General features: G+C 38.9%; 1 non-coding gene across 1 annotated transcript; it reads right to left on the bottom strand.

Annotated features, from left to right (window-relative positions):
- Nucleotides 1-11777: 11777 nt before the first annotated feature.
- Nucleotides 11778-11884, bottom strand: LOC114694142. Its single transcript, XR_003734671.1, has one exon. It is a non-coding gene; the product is annotated as a U6 spliceosomal RNA (small nuclear RNA).
- Nucleotides 11885-23278: the final 11394 nt, after the last annotated feature.

The raw sequence follows: 23278 nt of genomic DNA, 5'->3' as shown, positions 1-23278 counted from the left end.
GCCAGATATTTATCTGACACTTGGTGATTTGGGAAGTTCTTAGTCTACCTGAGGAGTTGTACTGTCAATCAAATGTGTGTGGAAGGAACAGCCCAGGCTCCAACTGCACAACCTTTCCCTGTTACTGCAGAAAGATGAAAAGGTCAGACACATTTCAATCATTCACACAGCTCTTTGTAGAGATTAGCTGTTTGATTCATGGGATATCCCAGAAATCTCAGCAGAAGCCACCCACAGATATGAGACTGTTCAGAAAATCTCTACGGTCAGTCTCTTTACTAATGCAGTGAATCCACATGACATATACAGCAGGCCCACAAGGTGTTTTAGAGTGTTTACACTCAAATCTCATATAGCATGGATGGAGGACTAATGCTTGATTCCCAAATTCTGTGGCCCGGAAACAGGCTGATAAAGTTACTCAGCTGCAAACATGATATCTTTCAAGAAAAAAAAAGATGAACATAAGGTGGAATACTGGTCCAGAGCAGGCAGAGTCATGGATCCTAAAGCACTATTCATAGATTTGATCTATAGTAGAGATTTCTTGGCTGCATTTAAAGATTGCGCAAGACTAGCAGCCAATACATGTCTTCCTTCTTGAATGGTTATATCTGCAACTGTTCTCTACACCTGTCCATGCTCCAGACTTTCTTTAGAAAGGACTTAATTTCAAGGTTGTGAGGACCAAATAGTAAGAGGAATTTTTCCTGAGAACTGATAGTAGCAATTCTCTCACTGGTTCCTGATTTAATTGACAAGATCAAAATATGAGGGTTTTTTGTTTGTTTGTTTGTTTAGTTGATGAGCTGTATTTGAGATTTTAACACTTAGTGAATGAGGAAATGACTTCAGATATTTTAGGAGTATTGGAGTAAACATTTTGTATGTAGCACATGTTCTTTTAAAATATGTCTATATTTTAATGCCTGGGGAACTAATTTGTTACCTTGCATGGAAAGAGTCTACACAGATTTAACTAAATTAAACATTATGTATTGAGAAGATTATTTGTATTATGTTAATTGGGCCCACTTTAATTATAAGAGTCCTATAAAGGAGGGAGAATAGTCAAAGATATGGTCATATAACTGCTGAAACAGAAAAAAAAAAAGTTGAGCAGGCCTTTTGGAGCCCACTTCTATGATAGGACACCTCTGACAGCCTTGGGGCAGGGGGAGGAGCTTGGACCTGCCTCTACTAAATGTACCTCTCCATGGGAGGCCTTACCTTCTTGTAGATGGGAATGGGGCATGGATTGGGAGGGGGAGACTGGGAGAACAGGAAGAGGGAAGAGGGGAATCTTTGGTATGTAAAATGAATAAAAATTTTTCTTAATAATTTTTTTAAAAAGTTCAATATCCAAAAAATAGGAAAAGAATTATAAATTCATTCTGTTCTTTTTGAAGGTGGAAGTAAAGGAGACTTGAGTCATCAAGACTCAATGAGACTTTGCCTTGGAAAAGGTAGAAAATCGGGTTAAGCTTGGGACAGAAGGGACACAGGAAAATGTAGATCTTGATTTTAGAACTTCTGGTTTCTCTCAGGCACTGTAAACTGTTTAAAATTTTGTATTATTTTTAAATATATGTTTATTTTTTGAGAATTTCATTTTTTGTTTCAATTACTTTGCTTTTTAAAAAAATATCATTTATTTATTTACTTTATATCCAGAGTAAAGTTTCCCCTCCTCTCCTTCGTCTCCCTCCCTCCTCTTTGCCCCACCCCTCACTCAACCCACTCCTCCTCGGTTTCTATTCAGCAATGGACAGGCCTTCCATGGTTATCAACAACACTTAGCACATCAAGTTGTGGTATAGAGTATATTTTGATCATACATAACTCCAACCACTCCCATCCAGTATGTGTAAAATCCTCACCACCACATGTCCCTCTTTCTGAATCTATTTAATAGAACCCATACACCTATGGATGTAAGATCTTCTGAACATGGACAACCCACCTGAGGCTACATGACTGAAGAAAACAGACTGTCCACTCCAACAGCCATCAACAGTTGCCCACTGGTTCTTCAACTGAGAGAGGGAACTCTTCAGCCCTTTTCCAATATAGAACAGAATTTCAATTAGCTTGTGCAGGACTTGTGCAGACAACCATGGCAGCTGAGGGGCTCTTACGGGATTCAGATCTTAAGGTTCAAGTGACCTTTGATGGTTGAGGATGAAAGGCTTCTTTTGAAATACTGTGTATCAGAATTTCATGACCACCATGGCATTTTATTATGATATAAATTTCACAAGAGTCTTGTGAAGCCTGTATGAATTTATTTTATTTGTATAAAAAATTACTTCCAAATATTTATGTCATTCTGTTTTTGACTTTTTTCTAGTGGGAAGCCACTTATTTAAACTTCCTAGGAACCTTATAATTCAATTTCTCTTGCTTTTCTACCTTTCAGGAGTTGAAGTCTGGTCAGCATAGCTATAGTTGGATTATTACTAAAACCATAAATTCATAGAGTATCTGGGTCAATAAGCTTCATGGCTCTGGGTAGCTGGATTTTTCTTTGGGCTGCCAGCTCACAAATAATGACATGTGTAGCTAGAGTTTTCCTGCCTGGCCCACAGTCAGGACAAATCTCTGTCACCCACCAGTCCCACAGCCGCTCAGACACAACCAAGTAAACACAGAGACTTATATTGCTTACAAACTGTATGACCATGGCAGGCTTCTTGCTAACTGTTTTTATAGCTTAAATTAATTCATTTCTATAAATCTATACCTTGCCACATGGCTCGTGCCTTACCGGCATCTTCACATGCTGCTTGTCATGGTGGAAGCTGGCAGTGTCTCCCTGATTCAGCCTTCCACTTCCCAGAATTCTCCTCTCTCCTTGTCCCGCCTACTTCCTACCTGGCCACTGGCCAATCAGTGTTTTATTTATACAGAACCATATCCACAGCACTCCCCCTTTTCTTTCTTTCTTTCTTTCTTTCTTTCTTTCTTTCTTTCTTTCTTTCTTTCTTTCTTTCTTTCTTTCTTCCTTCCTTCCTTCCTTCCTTCCTTCCTTCCTTCCTTCCTTCCTTTCTTTCTTTCTTTCTTTTTCAAAAAGGAAGTTTTTAAATTTCACATGTTTCCAAAGCCAGCTTGGTATATTTGGGAATTTGGGCGTAGCTTCTTTTACTACTTCCTGCTGGAGTGGGGCACTGCATCTTATGGGAACACAAAGAAAATTTTAGGATTATGGAGTAGTCTGTGAGGGTGTATTGTCTGAGCCAGTTGCATTGAAACCATTCTGGATGTTAGATCATCTGGGCCAGGGTATCATCGGAGACCTTTCAGGGGGTCTTGGCTGGTCAAACCTGATGCATCTTAATTTGGAATAAATCCATAGTCTCTGGCTTTCTGTGGAAACAAAAGCAGAGCCTCCTTTTCAAAGTAACATATCCTTACATCCAAATTTTGAAGTCTAGGTCCCTTTAAAATATACATTTTGGCAGAACTCAACAGCTTTTGCAATCAAATGTTTTTCTTCAGTTAGGAATATCAAAGAGAACATAATCCAGATTTTCTGTGTGGTAACCATCTTTACGTGGCTTATTTTTAATATTACCTTGAGCCTATTGTTTTAAACTGCAGCATTCTAAGACTGAAACGGTGCTGTGGCTATTGGCTCTGTCCACTTCAGCTTCCCAACATGGCGGTGGTACATTTTCCACCAGCTCTGGGAGCCATCAACTTTCAGAAATAGTGGGTCTATGCTTCTATCAAAGCAGCATTTAGCCCAGAAACCTCTGTTTTTGTTTTGTACTAGTAAAGGCTAAATCCATGACGCAGCTTAATGTGTCACTTGCAGAGGCCTCATTCCTGCCATACTGCAGGTCAAGCACACAGGTCAGCAACCCACCATAGTAGATAGTAGCTCAAACACGCAGGCTGCTGCTAACTTGAAAGACACAACTAGGAACTGTTTATATCTCCGTTTTAGAATCTTTTTACTCAGGTTTTAGGGGGAAACTCTTACCCCATTTTGGGCACAATTTGTAGCTAGAGTTTTCCTGCCTGGCCCACAGTCAGGACAAATCTCTGTCACCTGTCAGTCCCACAGCCGCTCAGGTCCAACCAAGTAAACACAGAGACTTATTATTGCTTACAAACTGTATGACCATGGCAGGCTTCTTGCTAACTGTTCTTATAGCTTAAATTAATCCATTTCTATAAATCTATACTTTGCCACATGGCTCGTGGCTTACTGGCATCTTCACATGCTGCTTGTCATGGTGGTGGCTAGCAGTGTCTCCCTGACTCAGCCTTCCACTTCCCAGAATTCTCCTCTCTCCTTGCCTGCCTACTTCCTGCCTGGACACTGGCCAATCAGTGTTTTATTTATACCAAACGATATCCGCAACAGTCATGGAAACTAATTATTAATTTTGAAAGCTCAGCCTTAGGTTAGGCTTGTTCTATTGGCAATTATAACTTAAATTAACCCATTTACTTTAATCTACATTCCACCACCTTTCTCCATACTGTCCATCCTGCTTTCTCTGTGTCTGGCTGGTGATTCTGCCTTTTTTTCCCCCAGAGTTCTTTCTCTGCCTGGAAGTTCTACACTTACCTCCTCCTAAGCTATTGGCCATTCTGCTTTTATTGCACCAATCACAGCAGTACATTTTTACGCAGTGTACAAATACCCCACAATGCTACTGAGTAATAAGTACCCCCTTCTTTGGGTGTGTATAGCATGTTCCTCCCTTCTTTCCTTACAACATCTTCATGTTCATATTTATTTACCAAAATTTGTTCAAAGAAATGTTGGCTTTGTGTCAAGATCATTAAATCACTCACATGCTGACCACTTCTAAAGACAGCCTCAGGATTTTGAGATTTGTGAAGGAAGCACTTAACTTCCAGACACCAAACCTCTAGGAAGTGTCTTGACTGTTGTGAAACAAACTCATACAAATTTGGCAGCTTGTCATAGCACTGATTTATATTTCAATAGTTTCACAGCTCATAAAATTAGTAGACTTCAGTGAATTATCTGCTTGAGTGTCACCTGCTGTGATGTTAGATTGTTAGTTGGATAAGGCTTGCATGTGAGAGTCCTAGAGAATTTTGGTAAGCTAATTAAGGTTCCAAGATATTCCATTATTGGTATCCTGTCTCTTTGCTGACTGTCCACTTGAGTTTGTGCTTTGCATGTATAGGCTGCATATATATATATATATATATATTTGCTAATGTTTTGTGAGACGTCTTCTATTCCATGGTCCATTAAATTGTTGTTACACATCCAGCCTATCTGGACTAAGACTTCTCTCATTAGCTAGAGGAAACTGTGCTTTTAAAATGAGTCATTTAATTAGCTGGGATCAGTGCCCAAATCTGCTTCTCATCCAGCATAAGCCAAAGGATAGTACCACAGGGTGAAGATTGTGAGTGCCTCTCAGAATTTTATCACAGATAACAGTTCTGAGTAAGATTATATCTTAGGAAAAGTCAATAGTTGTAACTATGTCAGGAAGTTATGGTTTTAGCTATATCAACATTCTTTTGAAGGACAGGCTATGTTTCTGCATGGCTGTCTGGAAAGATGGTGGTGCACTGGCCAACTTTGCATTGCCACAGCAAGTACCTGAGATAACTGGAGAAGAGGGAAGAGTTTTTCAGTTTGTTTTATTTTGTTCTTTATGTATTGCTCTCTGTCTCTGTCTCTGTCTCTGTCTGTGTGTGTGTCTGTGTGTGTGTGTGTGTGTGTGTGTGTGTGTGTGTGTGTGTGTGTGTTTTGGTTTGATCACAGTTTGGAAGGTTTCAGTTCTTGGTTGGATTGATCTACTGCTTTGGGACCTGTGATGAGGCAACAACTACTGTTCACAGTACATAGCAGGCAGATCTGATCTTTTGGTGGCCAGGAAGCAAGGAATAAAAGTAAGTGTGAGAGTTTTCCCATCACATTCAAGGGTATACCTCTGTGATGCAAAAGGGCATCTAACTCTAACCAATCCCTGTCACTTATTTTATTCATTGTTTTTGTTTATATTTTAGAGATTTGATCACATGTATTTCCAGCTCTCTACTTGGTCAAAGTGATCTTGGACTTGTGATCTTCCTGAATTCAACTCTCCATGCTGAGATCCCAGGCTTGTGTGAGGAACTGAGGTTTTTTGGTGCTGAGGTTAAATGGAGGGCTTCTGGGCTAAGCAAACATACTGCCAACCACATTAGATCCCCAGCCCAGAAAGCCATCTCTTCAAGGCACCTCTAAATAATGCCACAGGCTTGGGACTCATGGATGTCAGGGACACTTATTCAAAGCACAGCAGAGAGAACCAGATTAATAGTATTATTGAGTAGTTCAATTTCACCAGGTTTGTTTCTTTTATCTTGTCTGACAAGGTTTTCCAAACTACAAATCCTCCCTGGTACTCCCGAAACCTCTCACAAGACTATTGTAAGAATCAGAACAATCCCTTTGAATTAAAATGTAAGTTGTGTGATGTACATAAAATATACATTCATGAACCATCTCTGCCATTTTTCTTATATTAAACTTATTATAAACACATTGATATAATTTTGATATATATTATTTACACACCCAAACAGAATTACATAATATAAAGTAAAAAATTTGATAACTCAAGTACAATCTGGCAAGAAACTTTATAAATGGAATGAATTAATTATATTCAGAACATATATACTCTCAGCATCACTGCAGAATAATTATTTTTTTATTTTTATGATATACAACCAAATTCTAGATCGTCTATGTAATCTTAGGAATGATAGACAAAAGCATAGGTGTGATCTTTTCTTTTATAAGATTGTATCAAAATGTAAATTGTTATGTAATTCCATGCACTTCTAACTCTAGTCATGGGGACTTAGGAAATTCAGGGTTAAATGGTGGAATTGTTATTAAAAATATGTAATGTAGCCAGGCAGTATTGGCATATGTCTGTAATCCCAGCACTCAAGAAGAAGAGGCAAGTGGTTCTCTGTGAGTTTGAGGCCACCCTGGTCTACATAGAAAGTTCCAAAACAGCCTGGACTTTTACACAGAGAAACCCAGTTTCAAAAAAACAAAATAAAACAAAACAAGAAGTAGTGTATTTCAATAATCTTTATGAATATTCAGAAATTATTTCAAACATTTGTGGAAACTTTTTAAAAATCAGACAATACACTAGATTGAGTTATTCTAGAACTCTATGCTATAAGTATAAGAAAACAGGCTATTCTATGCCCTTGTCAGGATGTACACCTTTTTACATTTCATACTGGAAGAACCCACTATCCCCTGGCCCAAGGTCACATTTTCTGCATCGTGATTTCCAAACTGAGAGATAAAATTTTCAACAGGATGGAAGGGTCCAGGCCTGGAAATGGCTGCCAGGTTACCTCACCCCTAAATTCTACTCCTGACCCTTAGATTTCTCTGTTGTCCTCACTGTGTTGCACAGCATTTTAAGACCTTATTTACATATATTCTTTAAATCACTAATCTCTCTTACAAGAGAAACTGTCTTCTGACCACAGAATCCTGAACATTTCAGAAACAACCAGCCAGACATGTTAGTTTTTATTTTCCAAACAAGTTTCAGTTTATAAGATGCTCAGGCACATGTTCAGTCTGCGGAATCTTTGTCTTCCTGGTCTCAGCACTGACATGCCAGACAAACTTTCCTTTTAGTTAAGTGTAACCCCGCTTTCCCTTACAGGTTCAACCATATATTCTTTATTTACTTTCTAAAAAATGGATAAACCTTGCCGAGAAAGAAAGAGTTATGCTGTGAAAAATATCCCTTTATATTATATTTCTCTTTCTTTTTTGTCATCCTGCTTTTTTTTGTCTCATTTAAAATAGATATTTTTGCTCACATAATATATCCTGTTAATCGTTTCCTCTCCCTCTCCTCCTCTCACTTCCTCCCTACCCATCTGGATCCATTCATTTTTGTCTATCATTAGACAACAAGCAGGTTATTAAGGAATAATAATAAAATAAAATAAACAAACAGAAAAAAAGATCCAAAGAAAATTCACAAGAAATAGATATTTTCCAGAGACCCACTGTTTGACAAAGCAATGAAATCCATTAAAAACAAAAAACTAAATTAAAATCCATAACATATACAAAAAGGAACTTTAGAGTAAAAAGAAAGAAGAATAAATTAATAAATAAATATTAAGATAAAATTTAAACACAAAGGTAAAAATCTTGACATGACATTATGGAACAAAGAACCTCAAAAGTTTGCATTGAATTAATTTTCCTTTGACCATCTACTGCTAGGCATGCAGCCTACCCTTAAGAGTAGTTTGTTTTTCCACTGAAACTCCTTTGGAAGAATCAGAATTTTCATTTGCAAGTGTTTATCATTTGGAGGTACTTCTGGGTTAGGAACGGGGCCTTGCATCTACTTCTCCTTTCAGCTGTAGGACCCCATCTGACAGGCCTATGTAAACCTTGTGCATGTTACTTCTGTTAATGTGGAGAAGTTGAGCTGATACCTACACAGAGGCTTCTATTAATGTGAGCTGTAACTATAACTTCTGTTAATGTAAGCTTTGATCGTGTTGATTTAGAGTATCTACAACATCTGGAGTCCAACTTTTGGGGCACGAATTTTCAAACTCACGAAAAAGTGGCTTGCCTGTGGCTTTATAGCCACCTGGCACAGGCCAGAGCTGCATATATGTGGCTGGAGTCTCTGGAGACAGGATTGGCTGAAGAGTTGGCAAGGTGAGAAGTGGCTGTGGCTTGTTTCCTCTGATCTTTCAGCTTTTACCCCAATATTTGCCTCCGGGCTTTTATTATAAGACCAATTTTAAGATTATACAACAGTTTGCTTTGTGTCCTCCATTCCCTCTAACTCTTACACACTTTCTACCTACTCTTCCATGGTGTTCCCTAATCACTGAGGGGAGACATCCAACAGAGACATTCACTAAAGTGCTGAGTTTTCTAGTCTTTCACTGTGTTATGCCTGGCTGTGGGTCTCTTCATCTACTCCCATTGACTGTGGGAGCAAGCTTCTATGGTGATGGCTAAGACAAGACACATATCGATGAGTATAGTAGAATGATACTAGGAGGCATTAAAATGTTAGCTTTATTTACGTACGTGTTTAATAGCAGAAGTGTTTGGTTTTACCCAAGAGTTATGTAGTCTCAGGTTTTTGGTCACCCACACAGTGTCGCATATTGGGTCCATCTCATAGAAAAAGCCTTCAGTCAAATCGGATATTGCTTGGTATCCCCACACACTTTGTGACATATTTTATTAGCATATCTTTCAGGCAGTACACCATTGTACATAGAAGGGTTTCTACTTGGGTTGGTAGTTATATTTCACCTCGGGTAGCTTGCAGAGTGTGATCCTGTACCAAAGATCCTAGCACCTGGAGGTGAAGCCTCTATGTAGGTATCAGCTCAACTTCTCCACATTCAGTGAGTTTTATAGGCGTTGTCTGAAGCAATATGGCCTTGCAGTCATTTTGTGGAGAAAAACTTATAGTCCTGAAAACATCCTGGGTTGTATGGGCGTTCCCATGGGACCCATTTGTCCAACTAAATTGGTTGTAACATAGTGTTGGTACTGGAAGATTAATTTGGAAGAAGGAAGTGTCCAGTTGGTGCTCTGTCTTACCTTTGTTTGGTGATTTCATTTAGATCATCTAAGGTGTATTTAGATCATTAGATGCATATATATATATATATATATATATATATATATATATATATATATATATGTTTCTACTGTAATAGGTTCCCCAACTACCTCTCAAATGGTTCTTAATCTTCCCCCATCTCCCTCTCTCCCTCCCTCCCTCTCTCTCTCTCTCTCTCTCTCTCTCTCTCTCTCTCTCTCTCCCCCTCTTCCATAGCTGCCCCTTTCTTTCCTATTTCAACCTTCCATCTGAGCCTTCATTCATCCATAACTGTTTTATTTAAGTTTTCCGGAGAGAATTATCAATGTATTCTATTTCAGTTTGGTGGGGGAGAATTATCCCCACCCCTAGTCTGTACTCTATACCTAACATCTGTGGTTCAATGGACTGTAGTTTGCTTATAACTGACATAACAACTAATATCTACATATAAGCCATATATCTTACTGTCTCTCTCTCTCTATCTATATATATATATATATATATGTGTGTGTGTGTGTGTGTATGTATGTATGTATGTATATGTATATATATTTCCATCCAGCCATCTGTGAATTTCATTGTTTTTTAACAGTTAGCAATATTGCATTATATAAGCACACTGTATTTTCTTTATTCATTTTCTAATGAGGGACATATAGATAATTTATAATTCCTGGATGTTATTAATAGAGCAGCAATAAACATGGTTGAACAAGTGTTTCTGTTGTAGGATGGAGTGTCCGTTGAGTATATGCACAAAAGTTGTATAGTTTTCTATTAAAATTTTATCCTGAATAACCCGTCCATTGGTGATAGTGGGTTATTTACATCTCCCACTATCAGTGTCAGAGAGACAATTTGTGATTTAAGTTGTAGCAGTTTCTTTTATGAACTTGTGTATCATTATATTTGGTTCATAAATGTTAGTATTGCAATATTCTTTCAATGAATTTTTCTCTAATTAGTTGGTAGTTTCTTGCCCTATCTCCTCAGATTAGTATTGGTTTTAAGTGTATTTTTTTCAGATACTAAAATGGCCATATGAGCTTGTCTCTAATGTCCACTTGCTTGAAATATCTTTTCCATGTTTTTACTCTGAGGTGATATTTTCTATCCTCGATGTTAATTTTTTCATTAAATAGAGCAGAGGATAGATATTGATTTTGAATCATTCTGTGAATATTTGTTTTTTTATTGGGGAGTTGAGAACACTGAGGTTGAGAGGTATCTATGAGAAGTGTTGGTGATTCCTGTCATTTTGTTTTGGTGTGTGTGTGTGTGTGTGTGTGTGTGTGTGTGTTTTGTTTTTTAATTTGCTGGTCAGGGATTACTTATTCCTTTTGTTTCCTTGTGTGTGGTTAACGTCTGCAAGTTAGATTTGTCTTCTATTACCTGCTGTAGAGCTGAATTTATGAATAGATACAGCTTAAATTTTGTTTGATCATGAAATGTGTTGTTTTCTCCATCTATTTTGATTGTAACTTTGACTGGGTATAGAAAGGTATCTATGGCTGGAATCTATGGTCTCTTAGAGTCTTTAGAACATTAGTCCAGAAACTTTTGGTTTTTAGAGTCTCTAGTGAAAAGTTTGTGTTACTCCAGTAAGTCTGCCTTTTACATGTTACTTGGTTGTTTTCCCTTGCAACTTTTAATCTTATTTCTTTGTTCTGTACATTCAGTGTTTTGATTATTATATGCAGAGGGCACTTTGCTTTCTTTTCTGCTCTACTCAGTTTGGTATTCTGTATGCTTTTATAAGCATCTTCTTCAGGCTAAGAAAATTTTCTTCTTTGATTTTGTTGAAAATATTCTCTGTGCCTTTGACTTGTGTTTATTCTCTTTCCTCTAATCCTATTGATCTTAGACATGGTCTTTTCATACCATCCCAAATTTTCTAGATTCTTTGTGCCAAGATATTTTAAGAGTTAGCATTCTTTCTGATCAATGAATACACTTCTTCTGTCATGTCTTTATTGCCTGAGACTCTTTCTTCTTCTATTCTGTTCTGTTGGGGATACTTATCTTTGAAGTTCCTGTTTGGGTTCCTTAATTTTCCATTTCCAGATTTCACTCAGTTTGGTTTCTGCTTTGTTGATTCTGTTTTTGCTTGCAGGTCTTGAACTATGTTATTTATTTCTTCTATTTTGGGGAGTACAAAATATGGAATGATTTATGAATTATCACTCAGTCTTTGCACAGGAGCTGTTCTAATCATTTCTGTATAGTTCCAATTTTAGTATATGAGCTGCCATAGCAAGCACCCATTTCTGTTTCTTGAATCCTGAGTCGTGATTCATTTTAACTAATGGGGTGATGTTTGCTGCTTTTGGTACCAATAGGGGGAAAATAGCAGTAGGGTTTAGATTGAAAAAGCAGTGTTTCTCATCAAAGTCCTCTACCTTATGGGAATGAGGTTGAAGACATTGCTATAACCGGTGCTGTTTTTCAGCCTCATATTATTGTCCCTGAATCATAAAAGTAAGAAAGAATTCTAGGAAACTAGTTTAAGATGAGTTTTATAATTATTTCTAAATGAAGGTCTGAGTCATACCCCAGGATGCACTTGTATATTTAACTCAGAACAGCCAAAAACAAAAGAGCCTAACAATAAAATAGATTAATATATAGGGAAGAAGTAAATGAAAGTTGCTAGTTTTAACTGTGGCTTTATAACAAGGCATGGAAATAAAAGCCTTATGTATGCAACGTTTCTTCTGTGCTGTGTGTGTTTGTATCAAGCTACTGGGTGCACACAAAAAGATGAGGACAAGGATATTAAAAAGTAATTATGAACATGTATTTGGGAAACAAAACACAAATTCTAATATAAAACCCTGTTAGAGATAGAAACTTTGTGAAACTCCCCAAATACTGCAAACTAAAATTCTGTAGAATTGCATACCAGTGTCAAGCCAACTTTTCTTATTTTGGGTACATAATATGATCTTGTCTATTGATTGCCTAAGTTCATACTGAGTCAGTTAAACTAGTGTTGAGCTTTTAGATTTTTATCAAATTAACACAAACCACACACCATTTTCCTTTAAGATTCAGGCTACCTAGATTTGATCTTTTATATTTGAAGTTTTCAAAATTTTTCCATCATCGACATTCGCCTGGAGATCTGGTGTTCTGTGGCATATACTATCATTTCTAGATATGTGATTGGTGCATGCACTTTTGAAGAGTATCTCCACTGAACACAGCCCACTGGCTTCAACTTCCACAGCAAAATCACATGAAACCCTGTCCCTCAGTGTGTGATTGTTGATGATTCAAACACATCTTCTCCTCAGGTGCAATACATCAGGACCCGCAATGTTCTTGAAAAGTGCAGAGTCAGGGAACAGAGAATAGATTTAAAAATTGTGGTTCAATGAGCAGTATAGAGTAGTTTCACACCTGGAAGCAAATTGAAGAAAGATTGATAAGGAGGGCTGGGGTCTGCCATTACTAGTTAAATGTTGTATCAAGGTTGCTGATGCCTCTGAGTCCCAGACAATTGCTGATGAACAGCAAATAGATATTCTGTACTGTGAAAAACATAATTCAATTTTTGGACCATGAACTAACACTCCAGAAAATAAAAGACATATAGATACTTCTTTATTATTAGAAAATTTTTTCAACAAACAATATTTTTTTTAAAAAAAATGATGTGGTAAAGTGTATTGCCTGAAAAATTGAGTAGTGGAACAATTTATATTGGACATTAACTGAAAATCTCAGCTCTCCATTAGGATCAGAAATTATCTACTGTTTAGAATTGCCTTAGTAGTATAGAAAGTGTAGTCCTAGTAGCATGTGAAATTGCATTTCCTAGGACCTTAAGACTGAGTATTGTATTTTACTTGAAGGCTATTGGTAGATAAGCATAAAGATGTAGTTGAGCAGGCATTGTACGTAGTAAGGTTGTAGTAAATAATTAGGTGCCAAAAGTTCAGTGTGCAAAAGGGAGAGGATGATAGGGTAGCAAGAAAACGTACAGCCTGATAACATCAGTATTGACTCTTAGACACTATTCTAAATATAAAGCCAATATAACAAAATGTTATCTAGTCAGAACAATTCTATACTATATACAGAGGTATATATGGATAATCCCAGTGCTCAAAAATCCAAGACAAGGATGGTGTAAGTTGGAATACTATCTGGGATATATGATTATACTCTGACTCAAATAAAAACAAGAAAAGTTCTATGCTCAATCACAACTCTGATAATTTAAATAATGTAAAAATAATCAAAATGACTGAATTGTTTTCTCCAAGTCCATAGAGATTCTATAGCAACAGATTTTGAACATCTTCTCTTGCATGACACTAGTGCATGGCCTCGTCTTCTTCATGGCTAAAAACAATGTCAAGCCTGTGCTACCAGCATTGAGAGACTGAGGCAGGAGGATGTCTGAAAGTTGAAGGTTAGTCTAGGATGTGTAGTGAGTATAAGGCAGTCCTGAGTCACAGAGTGAGTTCTCTATGTCTCTAAAAACTGGCATTTTGTAGAATTCAGTGAACAGTGCTGATTTTAATGAATCGAATTGCAGAGAAAGTCTGCAGTACACTTTATAATGAAGTGTATGCCCTTCAAAACCATAAATTGTCCTCAAATCATTTGTCTTTCTTAAAACCAAATAAACATTTAATGAATTATACAAATAGCTTATAAATTGAAATGATTTAATTCTAATAAGTCATTGTGAAATGAATTTAAAATTACCTCTCTTGACAGAGAATCAAGGAAATTCACATATATCCTCATAAATACATGTTCATTTTAATCAGAATTAATTCAAAAAAGCCGATTTCTGTTGAGAACTGTAACAACACTAAACTTGGAAGAAATTTTTAGTTATTCAACCATAAAGTGATGCATACAGACACAATTGCAATCAGTGTATCAAGCAGCATTCAAAACAGCTTCATTTCACTGTGGGAGGAGCCAAGATTGCAATTCATTCCATTTTATAAAGGAAAATAACCTCTTCTTTCATAAACATTCAAGTAGAACTGGGATATTGATTTGTATTTAATCAGGAAATAGTTACCTAAGTAGTTAAAACATTTTAATAAATATAAGTAATTGAAAACTTTTATGACCCCCCACCCCCCCAAAAAAATACTAGAGTTTCAATTCTGGGCTGATGAGAGTTAATAGGAATAAACATTTAATTCAAAAGGTCTGAAGTTGAGAATCCCTTTAATAATTTTTGGTTTATGTTCAAATCTATTCTTCCTAGCCATTGAGAAAGATTCCACATTGGTCTCTGATTCCCTCCTCAATCTGTATGTTTTTGTTTTCTGATGTCGCCAATATAACATTACTTCATCAAAATAGATGATCAAATGCTCTTAACATCTACTTTTGCTAGTACTTTTATATCTATTTATATAATTAATAGGCTAAAACATTGCTGTTTTAACTGGTTATCAAAGGTGCTTGGCTGGAGACAGCACAAAATTATTATTTGACATCTCACATCATCAAAATTTCAAAAGCTATTGAGGTGTACTGAAAGTCAGAACAGATGAACTTCTGATGGGAAGCACTTTGTGTCTGTTTGGTCTATTCATGTCTGTGGTTCTTGTACTCCTTCCTTCATGGGGCTCTTCCAGTGATGGCTTTCTTCTTCATGATTCCCCCAGTCACAGGAATCTTCCAGATTCCTAAGTGTACTCAAATCCAGGTTAACATACTCATGCCAAGAACTTAATTACATACATGTCCCTTAATACAGTTTCAGATTTGTTGCATTGGAGCATGAAAAGTTTTGAAAGGAGACTTATTCTAAATGTTATACAAACACACAATCTGCATATTGACCACCTTCCTTTCCTCCCCCTTGTTATATTAGGAAACGCAATGTCCCGTCACTAAATACAATAGAACCACTCTATTTTTAATTGCATCTTAGTTCCTCCCACAGGAGGACACTCTCCCTTTATTTAATCTAGTTTTCCTTAATGCAATAGCTACAATTTAGTAAAGAAAAATATATCATACCAGTTGAATAATAACATAATCTTCTCTACTCAAAAATGAATCACTGTCAATAAAGTTTTCTTTTCTACATACTAACTAGATCTACTCCTCTGTCCCTTTCAACTCATCTCAAGGCTTGAATGTATATACTATGCATTCTTTTTTTCTTTCCATTCACTTTTTAATCACACCTCAAACCATTTTATATTTACATTTTTTTAATATTGTATGTATTATTAAGAATATTCCCTATTTGTCCCAGGGATTTAAACTTCAATATACTAAATTCTGGCTATTATCAATTCATTTTCTTTGTGTGGGTGAGATTAAAACAGGGTCTTATGCAACACAGGCTGATGATGATATGTAGCCAAAACTATCTTCAAGCTCCTTCAGTCTCCATATCCCAAGTGCTAGGATGATAGGCATTGACAATCATGCCAGATTTACCTCTTCTAATTTTAAATAAAAGTTCGTGCACTATCTCATTGAACTATCAAGTTCACCATAATTACCTTTTCTACTTTCATTTCTAGTTTTTATCCAGGTGATTATGTATGTCTAAATGATTGTACTTGACTTTATCTAGCTTTTACATCACTTTTGAGAGCAATAGCCCTAAACTAGGGCTTTCTAATCATAGTCTCCATCTTTGGCATGAAAGCTTTTATACTGCCATCCTCCATGTGCTAATACCAAACATATACTGAGAATCTTTCAGCAATGTGCAAAGTAACGTGAAACTCAAAGATCATTTTTATATAGTTACAGAGTATTAGGAATTTCTCTGACAATTAATTTTTACCTATGCAAACACAATTCATCTCCCTAACAATTAACTATCACAGTTTCTGACCTCTCTTCTCATCTTATCACTTATTCCTATCCATTGATCGCCCACCAACAGTAGTATACAACAAAAGAAAATTTAAAAACCTACATTATGACATGATCTTTGCTAGATCAAATGATCCAGTGTCCTGTATCAGGTCAAACTTGAAGTTTTAGTGTGGTCAGCAAAACCAGAATGTATGTTATCTGGAACCTCACCTCATCTATGTGCTTCAATATTGGCTTTTGTGTCCCCATGTTATTTTCCTAATGTGTTTGCATAGTTGCATGTCAACATGACACAAACTAGATTCATCAGAGAGGAAGGAACCTCAATTGAGAAAATGCCACCATGAGATAGCTGTTTGAAACCTGTTTGACGCTTGGCTCAATCTGGGAGGAGGGGACTGGACCTGCCTGGACTGAGTCTATCAGGTCGATCTCAGTCCTCGGGGGAGGCCTTGATCTGGAGGTGGTGGGAATGGGAGGTGGGCTGGGGGGAAGGGGAGGGGGCAGGAAGGGGGAGAACAAAGGAATCTGTGGTTGTTATGTAGAACTGAATAGTAATGTACAACTGAATAGTATTGTAAAATAAAAGAAAAATAAAAAAAAGAAAAACAAAAAAACAAAAACAAAAAAAAACAACAAAAAAAACCAACAACAACAAAAGAAGATTGAGCTTTAGGCTAGACTGTTGGACATTTTCTTAATTAACATTTGATGGAGGAAGGCCCAGGACATGGGAGTTGGTACCATCTCTGAGCTAGTAGCCCTGGGTTCTATAATAAAGGAAGATGAGCAAACTATAGGGAGCAAGCCAGCAAGCAGCACCCATTCATGGCTTCTGAAATAGCTCCTGCCTCCAGCTTCTGGCCTTGCTGGAGTTCCTGTCCTGACTTACTTTGAGGATGAGCAGTAATAATGTAGTATAAGCCAAATAAACTTTTTCCCCCAACTTGCTTTTGGGTCATTGTGTTTCACTGAAGCAATAGAAACTCTAAGACACCTAAGCATGCAACTCCTTTGCTTTCTCCTATGCTTGTAAAATCTTGTCTTCAGTGCTATTGTTTGAATTTTTGCATCCTTCAAAATCTAGTCACCAGTGTGATTCTATTCAGATAAGGGACTTTAAGGAATAAATACTCTGTGAAGGATCCTTTTGTGAATACTCTCAGTACTTGTACATAATACCCAAAGCACTGGGTATTCTTGGCCTCTCGCATCCCTTTATAAGAGAGCACAATACTCAAAAGATAACTTTGATACAGAGGACAAACCCTCAGAGATCTTAAGTATATCTGTGTCCTGATGTTAAACTTCTCAGACTCCATAACTAATAGAAAAACGTTTGTTCTTTATAAAGTACCCTGTTTCAGATATTCTTTTAAGATATTTTAAATGCAATAAAAATAGCGTTATATATAAGATTTTTTTCTTTACTTCCTTAGCCCTTTCTACTCTTAGTTCCTGATTCAAGCACTGATTTTTTTATTTATGAATGATATAGAGTTTATGATCAGTGATGGTAGGATTTACACCTTCATTGTATAATTTAGCACAGTTAAGTCCATGTATATAATCAAACATCAAATACTTGTGAAAGACTACTTACATATTGAAGTATTATTGAACATGTAGATCCTTAAATAGCATACTTCTTAAATTCAGGTAAAATAAGAATCTAGTATATAGTACATAAAATGATTATATATGATGAACCAAATAAATTAGCTAAATTAAAACTTTCATTGATGCTTGCTGGTCAACAAAACTAGTTTTCAGGAATTTATAATGATCACTGGCCATTATCTCTTCTTTTATCTATCAATTAGTAGCTTTATCTTTGTCCTATACTTAAATTCTATGAATAGAATACAAATAGGTAAATTATTTATTGAGGCATTTATAATTCCATAAGAAGTTAAAGAAAACATTTCTTTTTTAACCACCAAAGCTGTATTAGACATTTTTCTGTTGTGATAAAACATCATGACCAGCACCTGGAAGTCCACTTTTCTTTTCACATTTTATATCCCCATTGCAGTTCCCCCCCCCCTGCTCTCCTCTCAGTCCCTCACCTCCATTCTAGTACCACCTCCCAATCCACTCTTCGTTTTTCTGTTCAGGAAAGGGCAAGTCTCCTATGGATATCAACAACACGTGGCATATAAAGGCTGGGTGAGGTGACGCAGTATGAGGAGTAATTTTGTAGAATATTGGTTGAAGATGTGTGACATTCATTTGTGCTGTGGAATATTTGTTTAATGATGCAAAATGTGTTGCATTCTTTCATGTTGCATTTGTTAGATTGACTCTGTAGATCTGTGTTACTTTGTCTGCCTAAAACACCCAATTAGTGTAATAAAGAGCTGAATGGCCAATAGCAAGGCAGGACAGAGAAAAATGGGGCTGGCATGCAGATGGAATAAACAGGAAGAAAAATCTAGGGAAGAGAGTGAGGAGCAAGGAAAGGAGGAAGTCAGTGGCCAGGTACCCAGCCACATAGCCGGCCATGGAGAAAGAATGAAAGAAAGATACATAGAATAAAGAAAGGTTAAAATTCCAGAGGCAAAACATAGTTAAAGAGAAACAGGATAATTTAAGTTAGAAAAGCTGGCTAGAAACAAGCCAAGCTAAGGGGCCAGGCATTCATTTATCAATTTATTTGGGAGCTAGGTGGCAGACACCCAAAGAGTTAAAAAAAAAAAAAAAAAAAATCCAGCTACAGAGTAAAGTCCCAAAAGCCAGTAAATGTGTCAGAGACAGCCCTTGCTCCCACTGTTAGGAGGCTCACAAGAGGACCAAGCTACACGACTGTAACACATATGCAGAGGGCCTAGGTCAGTCTCTTGTAAGTTCCCTGGTTGTTAGTCCAGTCTCTGTGAGCTTCTATGAGCTCACGTTAGTTGATTCTGAGTTTTTTCTTGTGGTGTCTGTTCTGGTAGAAGATCCACCTCAACTCCCCTCCCCTGTCTCTTTCTCTAAACTTGCCCCTTCAAAGCCTGGCAAACACAGCTGGTTCTGGTGGAAGATCTACCTCAACTCCCCTCCCCCATCTCTTTCCCCAAACCTGCCCATTCAAAGCCCACCCAACACAGCTCCTCCCCAAACCTGCCTCTTCAAAGCCTGCCAAACACAGCTCCTCCCCCAGAAAGGCTCAAGACCACTCCCACAGGGTATATAAGCTGCATCCCAGAAAACAGACATATGGTTCTTCTGGTCTCCAGTCTCTGTCTCCTCTCGGCAGGGCTGAGGAATTGCCTGGGAATGTTTTACCCATTAAACCTGGGCTTTTCCAATTCAGTCTGATTTGGTTTGCTGCATCAGCATCATGGCCTTCAGGGTGCAAAAACTTATCATCTGGAGGTTCCACCAAGGGGGGCAGCTAATTTTGCCCCACTGGCCCAGAGCAGTGTGTTGGGAAAACACCCCTCTCCCTGACACCTGCTCTCTGCCAGACTGAGATTGGCTCCCGGCTGGGTAAGTTTCCTTTCCAAGTCCTTGCCTAGGAGGCACAGGGCCTCTTCATTTTTCAGGGTGTCCTGGCGAAATTGTGGTCACACCAGGCCCCAACCTGCTCCAACTGACCTGTTCAGGTGCAAAGTGCTGCCTTTGTTCCATGGGACCTCTTCACCAGATGTTCTGTCGAAGGGAATTTCCCACATGTCCCCCATTTTTTTGACCCAAGATTTAGCACAGTGGACACATTGTGCTCGGCTTCAGGTCCTGGCATAGACTTGAGAAGCAGCACTTGCCATTCAAAGTCTGATCCCCAAACGCCCCGGAGGGGTCTTTTACAAAACCTATTCAAAATGGGGCTATTTGATAAAAGTGGACAGAACTGCCCTACAGTCATGGTTTTGGGTTCTGCGTTCCCACCCTCTCTACAGAGGCCAATGTTGCACAGCACCGACTTGTTAGCTAGGGTCATGGCGCCTCTAGATTCCCACCTTTCTGGGAACTGGAATCCTAGTTTCCACTCTGACCATGCTGCCAGGGACACTGTCCCCTCCCTCACCTTCCCCGAACACTACCTGCCCAACCTTCTTCTCTGGGACCACAAATCTAAGACCAAATTCCTCCTCCTTACCCTCCTTCCTGTCTTCCCCTTCCCCCACTGCGCCCCCTATCTCCCAATGCCTCAACCTACACACTGGCCTAACGCCCCCAAATCTTCCCTGGTTTCTTCAAATACTCCGTCTCGCCAGACTCCTGACTTCCCATCCACTTCATTTGTGTCAGCACCATATATTAGGAAAAAAAAAACAAACTTAAAAAGGCTCAGGGGGATCCCCAAACTCCCCTACAGGAATTAGTGAATATAGCTTCTAAAGTTTTTAATGCTCTAGAATGACAGCCAAGTCAACCCAACAGACAAGGCTGCAACAGAATATGCTCCAAGTGCAAGCCTTAGCAGCTGCTCTAAGGCCTCTAGGGCCCCTCAAAGGGGGTACAAGGGAAGTTGGCCACAAGGCTCCATCATGCTTGACCTCAGACCAAGCCAACTCTGCCAAAAACTTGCTTCAAATGCAGCAAACAGGGCCACTGGTATTGCCCTGACTCCCAGCTGCCCAGGAGGCCATGACCATCTGCCAACAGCCTGGGCACTGGAAATTGGAATGCCCCATGCAGGTTTGTCCTCTATGCCATGACATGGAAGTCCTTTGGCAACTGAGAACTCCTAAGCCTGGTGGGGAATTGACCCAGCCTAGACCTGCTGACTCTCATTGCCCTCTCGGAGCCTAGGGTGATGCTGCAGGTAACAGGTAAGTCCATTGACTTTCTTTTGGACACGGGACTACCTATTCTGTTTTGACATCTCACTCACATCCTACAGTTCCCTTACCAATTCCTGTCACGGGTGTGGACAGGATCTCTTCCTTCCCACTTAAGACCCTGATACTTCCCTGCATTCTTGCAGGGCGATTCTTCTCACACTCTTTTTCTGGTCATACCTGCTTGCCCCGCACCTCTGTTTACTCGCCATGTTCTCAGCCTTTTTGGGACCACACTCATTTTGGCCCCCACATTCTCCTGAGTATTTCACAAGTCCATTCACAGGGTTCCTCCAGATATGACAGCCTCTACACTAGCTTCAATGATGCCAACCAGGTGAGGATTGGCAGGTGAACTTCACTCACATGTCCACACCTAAAGAACTTCATTACCTCCTAACTATGGTTGACATCTTTATCGTTGGTAAAGGTTGAAAAGGACAATGGACTCATCAATCATCAGCTCACCAAGCTCTCCGTTGAACTCAGGTTATCTTGGCCCTCTTTTCTCCCCATTGCCCTTAACTTCCTCGAGTCCACCCCACGCTCTCTTACAGGTTTGAGCCCTTTTGAGCTCCTTTATGGAAGGCCTTTTGCCTCAATCACTACCTCCTAACCCAAACTCTGCCACTAGCTGGGTACCTCCCCTACCTCTCTCTTCTGAGGTTTCTTCTCCATTCATACTGTGATCCTTACCACCCCCTGGGCTGCCAAGATCCTGGGACATCCATGCTCACACCAACTCTCCAGGGACAAGTGGGTACCTATTCAGGATACATGGTCTTTCCAGCAGCTGGGACCCTGCACCCTCTCATTTATCAAGATGTCCCAGCACAGGGCATATCTGCTCTTCTGCTCTGTACATTCATCTTTATAGTACAACTAGGGCAGATATTAATGATCTATTTTTTTCCTAGAAACTTGCTTTCTTTATTTCCTAAAAAAAAAAAAAAAAAAAAAAAAGATGCCTAAGGTCTCCAGGATGACAATTACATGGATGCTCCTCCACTCACATCTCCTGCTGAGTATGAGCTGACCAATTCCTGACTCCTCCATTTTGCCTTATGCCTTCAGGAAGTAGTCAGACTTGAACTCTTGAACTGGTGTCTATATACCCAAAGAGTCTAGAATGTTCTGGTGGAAGATCTACCTCAACTCCCCTCTCTATCTCTTTCCCCAAACCCACCCCTTCAAAGCCAGCCAAACACAGCTCCTCCCCTAGAGAGTCTCTAGACTATTCTTACAGGATATATAAGCTGCATCCCTGAAAACAGACATGTGGTTCTTCTGGTCTCACATCTCCATCTCCTCTCTGCAGGGCTGGAGAATCACCCGGGGATACTTTACCCATTAAACCTGGGCTTTTGCAATTCAGTCTGATTCGGTTTGCTGCGTTGGCAGAGAGGCTTTCAGGGTGCAGAGATTCATCAGTGTCCTTGACCCCTCTGGCTCCTACAATCTTTTCTACCCCTCTTCTGCAAGGTTCCCTTAGCTCCACCTAGTGTTTGGCTGTGGGTCTCTGCATGTGTTTCCTTCAGTTGCTGGATGAAGCCTCTCTGATGACAACTGGGCTAGACACCAGTCTATGAGTGTAGCAGAATGTCAGTTACATTTTTTCCTCCACTCATGTTGGGTTCTATCCTAGGTTTCTGGGTCATCCAGCCTGTGGGTCCTGGTGCTCCAGGCAGTGTCAGGGGTTCACATCTTGTTGAGTCCTGCACAACCTGTTGAGTGGTTCTGAAGTGGGGAGTGTGGAATTGGGAAATGATAGCTATGAAATTTAGACATAGATGAAGAAAAAGACAAAGACACGGGGCAGCTTTGGGACGGCTCTGGGTCAGTATCACAGATGCCTGAGTTTATTACTCATAACCTTAAACCTAAAACAAGGCAGGCAAAAAGATCTTACCTTTCAAGGACATCACAGTTCAAGGTACAAAGTACAGTCAAATGTAAATATTTCCTTAGTACTCAAGACATTTGGTAACCATGCTTTGCAGCAAAGCATCCTGTAACTAGGCCTTGAAGAATAAAATACCTGGTAACTACACCTTTGGCCAAGACATC

The sequence above is a fragment of the Peromyscus leucopus genome, chromosome 9 (genome assembly GCF_004664715.2).
Source record: "Peromyscus leucopus breed LL Stock chromosome 9, UCI_PerLeu_2.1, whole genome shotgun sequence".
Lineage (NCBI taxonomy): Eukaryota > Metazoa > Chordata > Mammalia > Rodentia > Cricetidae > Peromyscus > Peromyscus leucopus.
The sequence above is the reverse complement of the archived record's forward strand: the minus strand, read 5'-3'. Positions and strand labels throughout refer to the sequence as shown.